The sequence below is a fragment of the Kogia breviceps genome, chromosome 17, assembly GCF_026419965.1.
Source record: "Kogia breviceps isolate mKogBre1 chromosome 17, mKogBre1 haplotype 1, whole genome shotgun sequence".
Lineage (NCBI taxonomy): Eukaryota > Metazoa > Chordata > Mammalia > Artiodactyla > Physeteridae > Kogia > Kogia breviceps.
Window position 1 is genome coordinate 54,299,165 of NC_081326.1, and position 15,314 is coordinate 54,314,478.

General features: G+C 35.0%; 1 protein-coding gene across 6 annotated transcripts in view; it reads right to left on the reverse strand.

The window, feature by feature from the left end:
- Positions 1 to 15,314, reverse strand: part of CSMD3 (CUB and Sushi multiple domains 3) — a 1,102,347-nt gene that overhangs the window by 873,113 nt on the left and 213,920 nt on the right. The gene's annotated exons all lie outside the window — the stretch shown is intronic.

Sequence of the window (15,314 nt, forward strand, 5' to 3'; positions counted from 1 at the left end):
AATGTCACCCTCTCATAAGTTTTGGGGAGAACTTTCAGTCCCTTTCTCACTCCATGGGAAACTTATCTAATTGCTGACCTGCAGGATAGCCTCTTCTGTCTCTTTTTCCCTTAAGCTATTTGTCTGCAAACTTTTTCCGTATTCCTTTTTTTCCCCTTACAGATCAAACTCAATGGGGAGGCTCTGGGCCTAAAGGAGAGCCCTTCCATTTTTCCATCTGTTCATTTTGTGGATGAGTATAGGTATGTTTGTGAGGGACACATGGAAAGCTTTCACAAAAGTTAAATGGCACAATCAGTATTATATTTTTAAATATAACTATGGCAACAGAATCAAAGCTAAGTTGAAACAGCAAAAGGATACTAAAGACAACAGAATAAGCTTGCAAGTTTCCTCAACTAGAGAAAAGAAGGTCTTACACCAATGGTAAACTAATTTCCTATTAGTCAGTTAAAGTCACTCCTGTGCTCAGGAATCTATCCTTATTTCCCACTGTAGAAAGCCTTACATCTTCCTAGCATTAATGACACCCACAATTTAAGCTCATTATTCTTATATAATCATTTCCTACTCTACTTGTTTGTTTACAAGTTCTCACAAAACTTATAGTAAAGTGATTTAAAGAAGATCTGAAATCTACCTCTGGTCCTGCTATACTGTATGACCTCAGATAAGTATTTTAACCCCTCTGTGGGACAATTTTCCTTACCTGTAAATTCCATGAAGACATGAACCATAGCTATCTTGTCCATTATTACATTTTTGTAATCGAACATCAGTTTGATTACTACTTGGCTATATATATATGATCTGCTTATAAAAATAATGCATACTTACTGTAGAAAAACTTTATAATAAATCATACCAAAAGTAACAACAGGCATTATGATGCTATGCAGACATAATGAGCAAGATAAGCTTACACCCAGGCTTTTTCTATGGAAATATACACCTTTAAAAAAAAAAAAAGACCATATGGCACTGAATATTTTATACCCTATTTTTCTATCAATAATAGATTGTAAAAATTATGAATATCATTAGATGTTTTTACAACATACCCTTAATAGTTGTAAATTATTTATTATATGCATATTCAAAAATTTATTTAATTATCTGATTTATCAGATAATACCATTTCTGTTCTTTGTGGAAAGAATTAGGTGGAGAGATTGTTTTTATATAAAAATCAATTTACTGAACAAAAAGGCAGACTCAGCATTGGTGTTACATACCTATATTTCATAAGCATACAGAATCTTAGTAAATATAGTTGTTCCTATCATATAAAAATAGTATAAATGAATAAATTAATGCTATAATAATCAACACATGAATACTTATTTACTGTTAAATATGTCTAAGAAGATCAACACATCCTGCAGTCCATTACTGTGTAGTGATTACCATGTGGACCTGGAGTTGAGCCAACATGGATTCCCATTCTAGCTCTGCCATGTATTAGCTGAGTGACCTTGAGCAAGTCAGTCTCCATGTGCCCCAATTTCCTTATATGTAAACTAAATATAATAATAATCACTACACATGGTCATTATGAGAATTACATGGTATTGTGATGATAAAATGCTTACCACATCACCTGACACATTATAATCTCTAAGTATAAGCTATTGCTACTTATTATCACAATTACTCTGCACATATGCCATCATTCTGTTAAATCCCAGCACTCTGAAGAGAGATCTCCAAAATCATCTCCAACTCTTACCTCTCCCTAAAATAAATTGTATAAGTCATTATACATAAATCAAGTCATTTCTGGTCAAATTTTACAATGGAATAAACTCATTAGGTTTAGAAAACATTTGGAATTTATTGTGCAGGGATATAGAGTTCTTACATTTATAAATGGAGAAACAATAAAATAGATTAGGTTTGTTTTTGTATTTTGTTTTATATTCTATCATGACTATCCTGAGAAAATATACAAAAATCTAAATTTAAAATATTTATCATAATAAAGCACAGATTTTGTTATTCAAACTTAATTCCACCCTTTAGAAAACAGTATAAATTCTATTCCAAAATTGGTCTTAATTTCACAATAGAAGGAAAGATTGTATACATATAGCTTTTTCAGTGCTTCACTGCAAAAAAAGAAAAGAAAATATTTATCTTGGGGAATATGTTGAATTTCCTACTTTATATTCCACATACAAAATTGGCAAAAAGGTCCCTGACCAATATTTAAAATATCTCTTCCTTTCCTTCCTTCCATTTCATACACTAATTCAGGACATGTTTTGTTTGGTTTTTTTTCCCATGAATAAAGCACACTACTACATCTTAATTCAATATTAAGCACCTTTTGGGGACAAACTAAATAACTGTTTCAATTATTTTGCAATTTTGGTTATTACTATGTAATCATTACTCCCTTACAGAAGCTGAGGAAATGTAAACATAGTAGCCTTACTGAGGCTCTCTGCTGACCATTTCAGAAACTGCAGTATATTCCCTGATTCTGCACTCAACCTAGTTAATATCTTGTTTTCATTTGGAGAAATATACAGGATTATCAAAATCCCCACAATCATCAAATAGAACCAATATTAAAGATATTGTAATATGAAATTACTTAACTCTAAAGAGATAAATCAACAATTTAATTTTCTGACTGTAATAAATATTTCTTTCTAATATTCAAATTCCAATAGACATTGAGAATCATTTATGACTAATCATGCTAATCAGAAATAAATGTACTTTCACAATAATAGTAATATAGTATAGTATATTTCTAGTACACAAATGTAATCTGAGTAGGATAACCTTTTAAATCATAGTCAGGTATTGGGACTTCCCTGGTGGTGCAGTGGTTAAGAATCCACCTGCCAATGCAGGGGACACAGGTTCAATCCCTGGTCTGGGAAGATCCCACAAGCCTCAGAGCAACTAAGCCAGTGCACCACAACCACTGAGCTTGCGCTCTAGAGCCCGTGAGTCACAAATACTGAACTCTCACACTGCAACTACTGAGTCCACGTGCTGCAACTACTGAAGCCCGGGCGCTTAGATCTCGTGCTCCACAATAAGAGAAGCTACCACAATGAGAAGCCCGCGCAGCACAAAAAAGAGTAGCCCCTGCTTGCTGCAACTAGAGAAAGTCCACATGCAGCAACAAGGACCCAACACAGCCAAAAAAAAAAAAAAAAAAATCATAGTCGGGTTTTAATGACTTAGTTCTCTTTAGCAACTTCTTAAGTTAAAAACTGCTTAAACATTTTTTTTTTTACTGTGACATATTTTAGTTTAGATTCCCCAAGATAAATATGTACCTACCTCCTCTATTGGTACAGAAGGTATTTTTAGTCCCTTATTTTCATGGAGAGTGAGTAAGCAGACTCAAAGACATTAAGCAGCCCATCCAAGCCACACCGTTAATAAATGGTAAATATAAGTTTTGATCTGAGGCAAATGATTATTTTCTACTACACCATGTTGGATCTCATCACTATAGAAATTATAATAATTTCCATAACATTACAAAGCTCTGAGAAAATGCACCACACAATAAAATGACTTATTAGAGGTCAGAAAAACAGAAAGAAATATCTGGGGCTGATAATGCTTCTTCCTTTTGTGGGAACTGCTCTCTCAGGTCGAGGGTCTCAGTTATCAGAATATGAGTAATGAGAACAGTACTGATTGCATGCTGACAACTCTCACAATTATCTCTAACCCAAACCTCGTATCTGTGCTTCTGATTTATATACTCAACTGCCTATTTAACATCTCCATTTAGATGCTTCATGAGCATCTCAAATTTAACATGTCCAAAATGGATTCCATGTTTTCTCTTCAGACTGCCATCTTTAGTGATCAGCACCCCCATCTCCCCAGTTGGAGGAAATCAGGAGTTGTCCTTATATCTGGCTCCCTTCACTCCTTTTCTTCATCTACAAATGTTACCATATTTAACCCCCAAATATATCTCTTAGCTGCTCACTTCTTTCCATCTCCACTGCTACCATCTTATTTCAAACCACCAAATCTCCCTCCTGGATGCTGTGATATGCTCCTATTTGGGCTGCCTATTTCCACTGTTGCCTCTCTGCAATTTATTTGTCTATATAGCAAGAGTGATCAGCTTAAAAGATAAATCAGATCATGGCACTCCCAATTTAAACCTTTTAATGGCTCTCATTTCATTTATAATACCACCGATGGCCTAAAATGCCTATGTGCTCCAGGATACACTGTACTACAGCTAAACAGGCCTCCTTTCAGTTCTTTTGAAACAAAGCAAATCCATTCCTGTACTTGCTCCCTCCTTCCAGTCTCACCTTAACTGTCGCTGACTCAAAAAGAGGTTTTGTTTATTTTAATCTCCAGTCTTTTAACAGCATTATTTAAAAAATAATTACTGAACTTGATTTACTCGTTTACTATTTATGGAGAACATAAATCTCTTCAGGGTAGAGGCTATACTTCTTTCGTTCATCAGTGGTTCCCAGTGCATTGTGCAATCCTTGGCATCTAGAAAGTGCTAAGTGCCAGCTGAATTAATTAATTAGGTTAAAGTATAAATTTCACAAAGAAGCAAGATCTACTGTCAGGTTGAAGGGGGTCTTCCAGACCATTTTTCTCTCTCTCAGAACTCTTTCGACAAATAGCTACATATTAAAGATCTTCTTGTATTATCTCTTTCTAGATGGCATTGCATGGGGCTTATTTATGGATTCAAATCATTTCCTATGGTCACAGTTCTGATAGAAGGATTCTGAACTGTTGATAAATGTCCTTATTTCAAAGCTGAGTTTTGCAGTTCTTTGAACCTCTGCTGGCATCATTTCAAGAATGCAGTGAAGTGCATTAAGAATACAGTCGCTTGCATTTTATAACAGTTGTCTTCCTGTATTGCACAATTTCAAAATCCTCCAGTAGCTGACTATCAAAGGTTAATTGAAAGTGGAAACAAGTTTCAAAATTGTGATCAGAGCTCTCTTCAAACATTCTACTCTACTCATATGTGTCCTAGAATGATCTAAATTAAACATTAACTAGATCTTGAGCTAAAACACGAATTGTTTGACGGCCTGTTTTTTTGTTTTGTTTTTGTTTGTTGTTTGCTTATTTGGTAAGAATACTGTATACTACCAGGGAATGCATCATTAAAAAGACCTGTTGGGCTTCCTTGGTGGCACAGTGGTTGAGAGTCCGCCTGCTGATGCAAGGGACACGGGTTCGTGCCCCGGTCCGGGAAGATCCCACATGCCGCGGGGCAGCTAGGCCCATGAGTCATGGCCACTGAGCCTGTGCGTCTGGAGCCTGTGCTCTGCAACAGGAGAGGCCACAACAGTGAGAAGCCCATGTACCACAAAAAAAAAAAAAGAAGAAAAAGACCTGTGCATTCCTCACACATTCTGTGCTTAAAATGGAATTTCACAAGTTATATAATGTCATAATGTTTTCAAGGTGGCCCTTGTCTTTCAACTTTGGTTATTACTACAACCTGAGCTTTATGCAGAGACAACATGTGACTTTTTGAAACAAAAATTATGTTAATTTTTAAAAATACTTTATAGCAGGAAGTTTAGTTTTTATTTTATCTCATGTAAATCAAATCATTCACGATTAGTTCACTTTACAAATGCACTTAATAAATCGCATAAAAGAAAGGGGGAAAGTTAAATATGCAAATTTTTATGATCTCCCCTCCAGTTGAGTGGGATTGTTTTTATTTTATAACTGGAATTTCAACATAGATTTCTTGGTATTACACATTTTACAGCTATAGCCCAAACTGCTACAACTAATATGCCACATGTTTTGCTGCTAAAACAGAGCCACAAAGCTGGAGAAAAGCAAAGTAAAGCAAAAACAATGCTCTATTGATGGCACTTTAAATTGTAAATTTACTGGAATCCTGCCAAATTGTAACACTTGACATCATATCCACTCTGTTGCTATAAACCAGGGCTAGTATAAGCAACTTTCCACTGCATAATGGCTGCAGTTTTTGCTTAAAATTAATTGCACATGTGTTTAATTATATAGCAGCTCTTAAAAGTGATTATATAAAATGTTATTTCTTCTTGGTCTTGCTTGGATCTCTCAAATTATAGTTCTCTAACTCTGAAAGCAACAATGAATTTTAATAAAGGGCAGGGTTTGCAAATTACTGTTGCCCGGTTCCTGCGGGTGACTGAAAACCCTCTTTTAGAAACTGAATGAAATTCTATTGTCTTTGTTCACTTGCAAGTGAAAAAGGACTAGAATTACTCAACTAGGCCGCCAGAGGGTACTCTGATGATGACCAGAAGATACTCCTCTTGCAAGGCCACTACCTTGGAACTGCCTTTGTCATTCAATTGCTCTTAAAGACCTTCCTTGATGTAGCCTTCCATTCTGAAAGATTTCCATCTCTAAAACTCCAAAAGTAATATTATAAGTAATCCTCAAAGAACAATGAGCATAACTGGTAAGCACCTAAATCAAGGTTGCCTGGTTTTCCATTATTCTCAGAACCGCTGTGATTCAGGCACACTTTTACACAGACTGATTTAGACTGATTTATCTTTGGTTCAAGCTGCCAAATCTAGTTGTATTTAATTTGGAAGCAACACGAGACAGTATAATGATTCAGTAACCTATTTATAGGTGTAGACTTTATATTAACAAGTAATATAGAGGCTAAATATGTAGCTCTATAATGAAGCTTGAAGAAGAAAGTGCACTTGGGATCAATATACTTTCACCAGAGCAATCATTCAGATATTTGCCATTTTGTTAGACCCAATCTCATTTTGGACAATTTATGAAATTACAAATTGTCACTGGTGATCCAATTTATAAGGAAATCCATGTTTTAACTGTTTTTTTTAATGTGCTTTTATAATGCTCTCTACGCTAAATCTATGCTTTTTAATTTTATGTAAGTAATTTTCATCCAGTGCAAATAATTAAAATATCAAATACCACTGAAAAGGTTATAATGAAACTTTACAGTCTTTAATCTCAAACCTTTCTACCTCTTCATGCCCCTCATCAGTCTTGCTCCCTGGTAGCAAAAGCTTTTAATCCTTTTAGATTTTTTTATCCCAAAGGTAGTTAATTACAAACTTTAAATACTATGTATAAACTGCTCTTCCTTGTTTTACCTATTTTTAGACTTTAACTACTTTCTATTATATAAATAAGGGTTTCACTCTCTTATAGCTTACCACATCCTCTCCCTCTATACTCTAAATACAGGTGCATGCCAATTTTTAGTTAAATGGTGATAGGTATTTATTTATATGGCTAGGCTGTAGGAATATTATTCACTGCAGATTCAATTAGCAAATTATATTTTCCATTACTGAGTAAACATTTGTCCCTCAGAAGCCTGGACCAGACTTTCTGGATGAGTTTAGGCTAGACCAGTTACCAGTGGTATGGCCTGAGGCAAGTCCCTTCATATCACTTCCTCTTCTATGTAACATGGGAAAATATATCTACTTTGTAGATTTGAGGTGTGAAGTAAATGAGATAAACCATGGGAAAGTCCTTTGTACAGTATCTGATACATAATAACCAGTCAATAAATGTTAGAAGTGTCTCCATAATAACAAACATATATTCCTACAGAGTATATTTTTGTCTATATTATAAAATTATGATATGTAAAGGATATTATTATTTGCTTTGATCCACTTTCCATATGTAGTTTTAAAATTTGTCAGCACAATTTATAGAGTACTTATTAAGGTAAAAAAACATGAAAAAAAATGGAAATTAAGACAGGAAGGAAAATCTCACTAATCTGACTTTTCCATATAGAAACATCAATTTGTATACATATATACATAATTTACATACCCTTCATATACACACATATATATAGTGTATAAATATATACATATACAGTATATATGTATGTATATATGTATATATATACATATATATGTATATATATGTATATATGTATATATATGTATATATACATATTTCTGTATTTATATGCTTAAGTTGATTTCCCTCTCTTTTAATAAATTTAGATATTGAAAATACCAATGAAAACAAAATATTCTTTTAATTTTCTAAATTGCAGCACCCCTTTTAAAACATCTTTCTAAGATCAATTTTAATTTCTGTTCTTTTATGATGTTGTAATAGATCATGCAGTAAGTATATACCTTAAAAGAAATCTTGTATTGATTCCTTGTAAGAAAAACAGCATTGTTTCAGAAAGTCCACAAACAATAGTGGTTGATGTTATTTTAAAAAGTTTAAAAGAACAAATGTTTAAAGGAATTTTCAGAAACTCATAATGTGTAACAGTGTTTTATTCACTCTTTCCATAATTGTGGCACCTACCCAGTAGCAGGTATGTGCTTGTCACTTGTGATACAGTGTGAACACATACCTGTGGTCTCTAGACTCTCAAAGGTTATAACCTGCAGGGGGATATTTACAAGTAAGTTAGTAATTATACCACAATGCAATACTTATTTTAAAGGTATGAATAGTTCTGTTATATTCAAGGTACAGGATTTTTCTATAATTTATATATTATAACTTTGAGGAGAGGATAACAAGTGTTGCTATCACCATACTTAAGAAAAACACCTTACCCAGACTTGGGAATTCAAGGAAGCCTCACACTGTTAATGTGAGATTTACATTAGAGGCCTTCCTTTGTTCTGAAGGGTGGTTTTACAAAATAAATACAATTTATATGAAAGTAATGCTAATCTAATCTAAGGTATAGGTAAAGAGCAGGAATGACAAACAGGAGGGATAAATGAGATTTCCAGAATTTCACATTTATGCCTCCTTGTTCATGAGACAGAAAACAAAAGGGAAATAAACGCTTAACAGAAGTCAATTTTCTCTATTTTATTTACTTATTATAAGAGCCAAACAAAGGTAATGTTATAAAGAACAACTTTTATCAAAATGATTGTATGTGTCCAGAACAATCATACTTTAGCTAATATGTACTATATACGTTATTTTTCTTTCTTTACTTGCATTGATTTTTTTTAACATTAAAGATATTTTTTATTTTCTCTCTTCCCCGTACTTTTGTAAAACAATTGACCCTGTTTCTGAAACTAGCCACAATTTTCCTTTCCACAAAAGGGGTGGTAAATACACACACACACACACACATTTTGTCCCATGTTGTTTTCCAGTTTTAAACAAGTTATTTACAATCTTGGATTTTGAAAGGTCCAGCTACTGGAAGTATCATGTTTTGCTTTTCACAGTTAATCACCATTTCAAAATCAGAAATTATAACACTGATACCTATAAATAACCATCTCATTTTCACATCTGAGTTTCTTAATCAGAAATTTCAGCTTGACCTTTAATTCTTGTGACATAAATCACAGCAAGATCCTTTTTGACCCACCTCCTAGAGAAATGGAAATAAAAACAAAAATAAACCAATGGGATCTAATGACACTTAAAAGCTTTTCCACAGCAAAGGAAAACATAAGCAAGACAAAAAGACAACCCTCAAAATGGGAGAAAATATTTGAAAATGAAGCAATTGACGAAGGATTAATCTGCAAAATTTACAAGCAGCTCATGCAGCTCAATAACAACAACAAAAAAACAACCCAATCCAAACATGGGCAGAAGACCTAAATAGACATTTCTCTGTATATCAAAGAAGATATACAGATTGCCAACAAACACATGAAAGGATGCTCAACACCACTAATCATTAGAGAAATCCAAATCAAAACTACAATGAGGTATCACCTTACACCAGTCAGAATGGCCATTATGAAAAAATCTGCAAACAATAAATGCTGAAAAGGGTGTGGAGAAAAGGGAACCCTCTCCGACTGTTGGTGGGAATGTAAACTGTTACAGCCACTATGGAGAACAGTATGGAGGTTCCTTAAAGAATTAAAAATAGAACTACCATAGCACCCAGCAATCCCACTACTGGGCATGTACCCTGAGAAAACCATAATTCAAAAAGCGTCGTGTACCACAATGTTCATTGCAGCGCTATTTACAATAGCCAGGACATGGAAGCAACCTAAGTGTCCATCGACAAATGAATGGATAAAGAAGATGTGGCAAATATATACAGTGGAATATTACTTAGCCATAAAAAGAAACGAAATTGAGTTATTTGTAGTGAGGTGGATGGACCTACAGTCTGTGATACAGAATGAAGTCAGAAAGAGAAAAACAAATACTGTATGATAACACATATATATGCAATCTAAAAAAAAATGGTTCTGAAGAACATAGGGTCAGGACAGGAATAAAGACACAGACATAAGAGAATGGACTTGAGGACACAGGGAGGGGGAAGGGTAAGCTGGGACGAAGAGAGTGGCATGGACATATATACAATACCAAATGTAAAACAGATAGCTAGTGGGAAGCAGCCGCATAGCACAGGGAGATCAGCTCAGTGCTTTGTGATCACCTAGAGGGGTGCGATAGGGAGTGTGGGAGGGAGACGCAAGAGGGAGGAGATATGGGGATATATGTATACATATAGCTGATTTATTTCGTGATAAAGCAGAAACAAACACACCATTGTAAGGCAATTATACTCCAATAAAGATGTTTTTAAAAAGTAAAAATAAATAAATAATAGTGATGTAGGGCCTTAACTATACTTACACCCCTACTTCCCTATCGATACTTTTGAGCTTTGAGCTTTTTCGGCTGGCAATAAGATACTGGAATGTCCCCCCTGGGCAGAAACCGTTCCGAGCAAACAACAAAGGCCTGGAAAACAGGACATGTCTGAGACATGCCCTAACCGCGAGCAAACAAGTATGGCGGGGGATAAGAATGATTAAGCCAAAGAGTTTAAAGGTCGCCCCAGCCAACCATAACTCATGTGACTCAACCCCCCACCACAAAAACACGAAAATGTAAAGTAGGCATCCGACAGCTAACCAATCAAGGAACTAGAGCCAAGACCCCACTCCGGTAAATGTAAAGTAGGCATCCCACAGCTAACCAATCAAGGAACTAGAGCCAAGTCCCCACTCCGGTCCGGAACAAACAAACCAATGAGAAAAAAAACCTTTGATCTATCCACACTTTGCATAATGAAAAATGAAAGCTATAAAATGTATGTGATTCCGCTTGGGGGGGGTTCCTCTTCGGCCTCCTGCGTGAGGACCAAGGAACCCCGGTGCACCGGCTCCTAATAAACCTCTTGTGTGTTGCAACGACTCTCGACTCTTGGCGGTTCTTGGGCGAGCTGGGATCCCTCGGAGACCGTTCAGGTCTAACAGTGAGACTATAAAATTTGAGTAATTATGGTTATTGTTTTCGGCCCTGACTCAAGTGCCCCAGGTAGCATGAAGTATCTAAAGAAGGGAATGGCAAAAGTATAATTTAAAAGAAATAAAATTTGCCTTCAGGAAAAAAAAAAAGAAAATCAACTGTCATCAGAAGACAGTAAGATAATCTATTGTCACAAAGAGGAAAATGTATACTGATACCTGTTCAGTAGCAAACAAAAACACTAACAGAAGATACACAAGAAATATAATTAAAATTTGTAAATTACCCATTTCTCCCAATCCTATCTCTGTTGTTTCTATTGATAACTTATTGCCCAAATAAATTCTGTGAATTACTTTACTTTTGCCATGGATGAAACAGTAGACACACAGTGAACTACAGCTTTTCCTTCACAGTATATCAGTTACTGATCTAAATCAAACTAGACAAACCTAACTTGGAAAGAGACTATTAAAAATTTCTCAATACATTTGTTAACTACAGACTTTAGTAGAAACTGCAGACTTTTAATCTGTAGAATGCTTTACAAATGGAATCTAAACTTTTACCTCTGCTTTTTAGAATGTGGGACTTAACATGCATTTTCCCTCAAAAGAATTTAAAAATAGCAGCTATTCTGGAGTTACATCAAAGTCATCCATGAAACAGCCGTAGGCAGGGTATGAGAAATCCTTGAGAAGACCCTAAATTTGGATGTCATGGCAGCATGAAAACAGTTTAATTTGTACCTCGATTCACAGAAAATTGTAAATGATGGGCATACCACACCACGTGATCTTTGGCTTTGATCAGCAGATCAAAGTGAACTCTTATTATTGTTCCTTTGTCCTATAAGACAACAATAGCAAAAAAAATATTTTTCATGTAAATATGTCCTTTCTTCTGTGTTATTTTTTACAGTCCAGATTGCAATGTTTAAGTTACCATATATAATCTCGATACGTCTTTAATTTATGATCAAATAAAAAATTATTCTTTACAAATTTAGGTTCAATACAATCATTTTCTTTGACCATGATCTGAAGATTGAGTTCAAGTAGAAACTTGTGATGTCAATGTTGCACCCCTGGAGATAATATACAATGACTTTATAATAAAAAATCCTTAGAAAGAGAAACCTCTTTTGAGTAAATGAAAGATAGTTTCCAAGATTTTAGGTTAAAAAACAAAGAAATCAACAAATAAGCATATAAAAACTTAAGAAACTGACTAGTTTCCTGATTGGCAGTTTAACTCGTTAAGCTAAACCCTTTATTTAGAGTTATTTCAATATGTCACCAGAGTGTTCGTACTGGAATCATTTATTGTATGGTTGGTCCATATGCAATCTAATTTTGTTTTCCATAATTGTGAAATCATTCAACAGCAATGGGGATTTTGCAAAGCAGATGTCTGAGAAGACTGGAAAAAACAGTCCACTCAGGATGCAGAGGTGAGATGATGGCAACCAGTTCCATGATTAACCAAGTAAAATTGTTATTGGTTGAGAACATCTGCTTTGAATTTTTTTTTTTTATACAGCAGGTTCTTATTTGTTATCTACTTTATACCTATTAGTGTATATATGTCAATCCCAATCTCCCAATTCATCACACCACCACCACCACCCATCCCTCTGCTTTACCCCTTGTGTCCATATGTTTGTTCTCTACATCTGTGTCTATATTTCTGCCTTGCAAACTGGTTCATCTGTATCATTTTTCTAGATTCCATATATGTGCGTTAATATACGATATTTGTTTTCCTCTTTCTGACTTACTTCACTGTGTATGACAGTCTCTAGGTCCGTCCACGTCTTTACAGATGATCCAATTTCGTTCCTTTTTATGGTAGAGTAATATTCCGTTGTATATATGTACATCTTCTTTTTCCATTCATCTAGCGATGGGCATTTAGGTTGCTTGCATGACTTGGCTATTGTAAACAGTGCTGCAATGAACACTGGGGTGCATGTGTCTTTTTGAATGGTTTTCTCAGGGTATATGCCCAGTCATGGGATTACTGGGTCATATGTTAATTCTAGTTTTAGTTTTTTAAGGAACCTCCATACTGTTCTCCATAGTGGCTATATCAATTTACATTCCCACCAACAGTGCAAGAGGGTTCCCTTTTCTGCACACCCTCTCCAGCATTTGTTGTTTGTAGATTTTCTGATGATGCCCATTCTAACTGGTGTGAGGTGATAACCTCATTGTAGTTTTGATTTGCATTTCTCTAATAATTAGTGATGTTGAGCAGCTTTTCATGTGCCTCTCGGCCATCTGTATGTATTCTTTGGAGAAATGTTTATTTAGGCCTTCTGCCCATGTTTTGATTGGGTTGTTTGTTTTTTAATATTGACCTGTATGAGCTGTTTATATGCTTTGGAGATTAATCCTTTGTCCGTTGATTTGTTTGCAAATATTTTCTCCCATTCTGAGAGTTATCTTTTTGTCTTGTTTATAGTTCCCTTTGCTGTGCAAAAGCTTTTAAGTTTCATTAGGTCCCATTTGTTTATTTTTGTTTTTATTTCCATTACTCTAGGAGGTTGGTCAAAAAGATATTGCTGTGATTTATGTCAGCGTGAGAACATCTGTTTTAAGATCATTCGTTCTGGTTTAGAGTTACGATATAAACATGAACAAACTAATTTTTTCAAACCTCACTGCAATAACATAGATTTTGTGTATCTCTTTTCTCTCTTTTTGGCTTTGGCTCTGTAGAGTGTTTTATCCAAATTAGGAATTACACAACATCACATACATTGTAACTAGCAAAATACATATAACGTATAAATACAATAAATGATGTTTCTTAAAAAATAGAGAAAAATCCAGAGAATAATGTGACAAACATCTGGTTATCCACCAACCAAATCTTGTGATTTTGTTTTTAAATAACGGATAAAACTCCTTTTACTCCTATACATAAACTATGTATATAGATCAATCTAAATTCCTCTCCCAAGTGAACACCTAACTCTTGCTCATCCCAAGGAAACAATGCCATTAATTTGGGCTGTAACCACTTATGTACATATTTAAATGATACTGAACATTTTATCTCTAAGTTAAAGTACTGTCATATTCACATATATATATACACATACACACACACACATATGTATTTTTGCAGTTTGCTTTTTTTGCCTAGTTGTTCTCAGAGTATATATATATATTTTTAATTGGAATATAATTGCTTTACAATGTTTAATTTCTGCTGTACAATGACGTGAATCAGCTATATGTATACATATATCCCCTCCCTCTTGGACCCCCCTGCCCCAATCCCACCCATCTAGGACATCACAGAGCACCAAGCTGAGCTCCCTGTGATATACAGCAGATTCCACTAGCTATCTATTTAATACATGGTACTATTTATATCAAACCTCATCTCCCATTTCATCCCACCCTCCTCTTCCCCACCGGGTCCACACATCCACAGAACTTACGTTTTTTGTTTTTTTTTTTTTTTTTTTTTTTTTTGCGATAAGCGGGCCTCTCACTGTTGTGGCCTCTCCCGTTGCAGAGCACAGGCTCCGGACGCACAGGCTCAGTGGCCATGGCTCACTGGCCTAGCTGCTCCTCGGCATGTGGGATCCTCTCAGACCGGGGCATGAACCCGTGTCCCCTGCATCGGCAGGCAGACTCTCAACCACTGCGCCACCAGAGAAGCCCAGAACTTACATATTTTTATACATTACGTCAGTCTACCCTATTCATCTTTGTCTCTTTATTCATATGTGCAAGATTTTTTTTCCTACTAATTAAAAGTGAAATTACTGGACCTTAGAGTTTGTGTATGTTTTTTAGATAGAACCAAACTGCTCTCCAAACATTTTGGAATAAAATATATTTTCTAAACAGTTTGAGGGTTTCTATTCCCCTACTATTATTCCAAATATTTAGTATTTTTAAACTTTTCTAATCTGATGGGGGTGAAATAATTTTTTGGATGTCACTTTAATCTTCAGTTCTCTTTTGTTAAATGAGGCTGCATATAATCACCTTCGTTTACTGGGCATTTAGTGTCCCTGTTTTATTAATTTTCTGCCTGTATATACTCCTTCATTTTTAAATTGTTTTATC